Raw genomic sequence first — 4,126 nt, 5'->3', positions numbered from 1 at the left:
ATTATTTAAACCACTTACAATCACTCAAAGCCAAGGGTTCTCCAAAACCAATGTTATCAAATTATCAGCTACAATCTATAAACTATAATGATTTCCAAAATCATAAAAGAACAATCCCAATCGAATCCAACACAACAGAGACCAAACGAAACCAAACATGGCCAATAGTACAAATTAGAACAAAAAAAATGACACACTGTCAGCCCAATCAAGGATATCAACACATTGCCACATCAAAACCATCGAAGCAAAACATAGCTGAAATCATTCCAGAAAAGCCAAGATTATCGACCGACTTACCTATCAAGACAAAGATAAATCAAACTCAACAATACTGTAACTAGATGCTAATAATTTTAGAGTACTCACTTTCAACGAAACCTCTCCAGAGATACAAATGAATCCAACCCAGCATAGCTTAATGAATCCGGTACACATCAGATATAGCTACTATTAATTTAGGGCAATCTTCCAAATCCCAACATACTGAGTCTAGCCAAACCAAGATACAACCAATTACACCATATCGAAAACTATCCAAACCATCCAATCGACCACCAGTCAAATCCTGAATCACAAGCCAAACATAAAAAAACACTAAACCCTCTATTCTAATTTAAACGAAACTAGCATGCCTAGATAAACTAGGAAATCAACTCAACTCCTTGAAAAGATGGAATTATACCTACTCAAAGTAAAATAAAACCAATAAATCTGGATCATTCCAAACAATCCAGCCTATATAACCAATAACAAATCAAAGATAATACAAGAAATTAATCACTTTAACCAACAAGAACCAAGCTTATTTCTACTCAAAGTAAAATAAAACCAATAAATCTGGACCATTCCAAACAATCCAGCCTATATAACCAATAACAAATCAAAGATAATACAAGAAATTAATCACTTTAACCAACAAGAACCAAGCTTATTTCTACTCTAAACTCACTAACTTAAACAAGCCCAGCATATTTAGATAAAGTACAAAATAAACTCAAATCCTTTATAAGATTAAAACAAACCTATTAAACAAACCATATCTTGATAAACTAAATCCACACACTCAAAATTATAAGCTCCACAAAAACCCATACAAATAGATTCAAACTAATCCCCACTGGCCGCACAAACATCCTTATATCCACCGAACTCTCCTTGTCTTCTAACAAGCATATAAAGAGGTTTCATTATTCAAATCAATAATTATTCAAACATCTTATAATCACTCAAACCGAAAGGTTATTAACAACCAAAGGATATTATCAAATTATTAGTTGCAGCATAGAAACGAGTCCAAACCAAATCCATTACAACAGACCCCAAATGAATCCAAGCGTGGCCAATGCAAAGTAGAACCTATACAACCACACAATGCCGGCCCAATCTGTCATTCATTAACCAATCCAATGGAAGACACCGAGACATTGCCAAATCAAAACCATCGAAGCAAAACGTAGCAAAAATCAATCCAAACAACCAAAGATTATCCAAACCATCCTACCTATCAAGACAAAGATAAATCAAACTCAAAAAAATTGTAAATAAATGCTAACAACTTTATAGTACTCACTTTCAACGAAAACTCTCAATAAAGCTTAACCAATCTGCTACACGTCCGATATAGCTACGGTTTAAATAAAAGCATTCTTTCAAATCCCATTAAACTGAGTCTAGCCAATCCTAAGTAGACCTACTACACTTTATCCAAAACAAACCAACCCCTAGCATCCAATAGACCTCCAATCAAATCCATAACCTCCTACCAAGCTAATAGAACACTAAACTCTCTATTCAAATTCAAGTGAAACTAGCATGCCTAGATAAAATAGGAAATCAACTCAACTACTTTAAAAAATGAAGTTAGGCCTAGTCAAAGTAAAATAAAACCATCAAACCTGGATCATTCCGAACAATCTACCTATATAACCTCAAACAAATCAAAGCAAAAACAACACATAATCATTTTAAATAACAAGAACCAAGCATATTACTACGCTAAACTGACTGACTTAAACACTCCCAGCATATTCAGAGAAAGTAGAAAATGAACTCAACTCCTTTAGAAGATTAAAACATAGCTATTAAAATTAAAAATAAAAGTAAATAAATTAGGATCAATTCAAACAATTCCGTTAAACAAATTAAACAAATGAAAGCAAAAACTTTAGACAGTTCTTTCAATCAGTAAGAGAGAAGCATATTACAAATCTAAACTTACTATTCTAACTTGAAGCAACCCATTATATCAAGATAAACTAAATCAACTCACTCAGCATTTATAAGTGGCAATAAAAGCCATACATGCAGATTCAAACTAATCACCACTGGCCGCATAAAATTCCTCCTTTCAAACAAACCCCCCTTGTCTTCTAACAACAAGATAAAGCGGTTTCATTATTCAAATCCCTAATTATTTAAACCACACACAATCACTCGAAGCCAAGGGTTCTCCAAAACCAATGTTATCAAAATATCAGCTGCAACCTATAAAATATAATAATTCCCAAAATCTTAAAAGAACAATCCCAATCGAATCCAACACAACAGAGACCAAACGAAACCAAACATGGCCAGTAGTACAAATTAGAACAAAAAAAATGACACACTGTCAGCCAAATCAAGGATATCAACACATTTCCACATCAAAACCATCGAAGCAAAACATAGCTGAAATCATTCCAGAAAAGCCAAGATTATCTAGACCGACTTACCTATCAAGACAAAGATAAATCAAACTCAACAATACTGTAATTAGATGCTAATAATTTTAGAGTACTCGTTTTCAATGAAACCTCTCCAGAGATACAAATGAATCCAACCCAACATAGCTTAATGAATTCGGTACACATCTGATATAGCTACGGTTAATTAGGGGCAATCATCCAAATCCCATGAAATTGAGTCAAGCCAAACCAAGATAGAACCAACTACACCATATCCAAAACTATCCAAACCATCCAATCGACCACCAATCTAATCCCGAATCGCAAGCCGAGCATAAAAGAACACTAAACCCTCTATTCTAATTTAAACAAAACTAGCATGCCTAGATAAATTAGGAAATCAACTCAACTCCTTCAAAAGATGGAATTATACCTACTCAAAGTAAAATAAAACCAATAAACTTGGATCATTCCAAACAATCTAGCCTATATAACCTAAAACAAATCAAAGCAAATACAAGAAATTAATCACTTTAACCAACAAGAACCATGCTTATTTCTACTCTAAACTCACTAACTTAAACAAGCCCAACATATTTAGATAAAGTAGAAAATAAACTCAAATCCTTTATAAGAATAAAACAAACCTATTAAACGAACCATATCTTGATAAACTAAATCCACTCACTCAAAATTATAAGTTCCACAAAAACCCATACAAATAGATTCAAACTAATCCCCACTGGCCGCACAAACGTCCTTATATCCCTCGAACTCTCCTTGTCTTCTATCAATCATATAAAGAGGTTTCATTATTCAAATCAATAATTATTCAAACATCATATAATCACTCAAACCGAAGGATTATTAACAACCAAAGGATATTATCAAATTATCAGCTGCAACATAGAAACAAGTCCAAACCGAAACCATTACAACAGAGCCCAAACGAATCCAAGCGTGGCCAATGCAAAGTAGAACCTATACAACCACACAATGCCGGCCCAATCTGTCATTCATTAACCAATCCAATCGAAGACACCGAGACATTGCCAAATCAAAACCATCGAAGCAAAACGTAGCAAAAATCAATCCAAACAACCCAAGATTATCCAAACCGTCCTACCTATCAAGACAGATAAATCAAACTCAATAAAAATGTAACTTAATGCTAACAACTTTATACTACTCACTTTCAACAAAAACTCTCAATAAAGCTTAACCAATCCGGTACACGTCTGATATAGCTACGGTTTAATTAAAGGCATTGTTTCAAATCCCATGAAACTGAGTCTAGCCAATCCTAGGTAGACCAACTACACCTTATCCAAAACAAACCAAGCCCTAGCATCCAATCAACCTCCAATCAAATCCATAACCTCCTACCAAGCTAATAGAACACTAAACCCTCTATTCAAATTCAAGTGAAACTAGCATGCCTAGATAAACTAGGAAATTAA

This window comes from Nelumbo nucifera, chromosome 2 (assembly GCF_055504915.1).
Source record: "Nelumbo nucifera cultivar China Antique chromosome 2, China Antique-T2T, whole genome shotgun sequence".
NCBI lineage: Eukaryota > Viridiplantae > Streptophyta > Magnoliopsida > Proteales > Nelumbonaceae > Nelumbo > Nelumbo nucifera.
Note: the sequence above shows the minus strand (reverse complement) of the source record.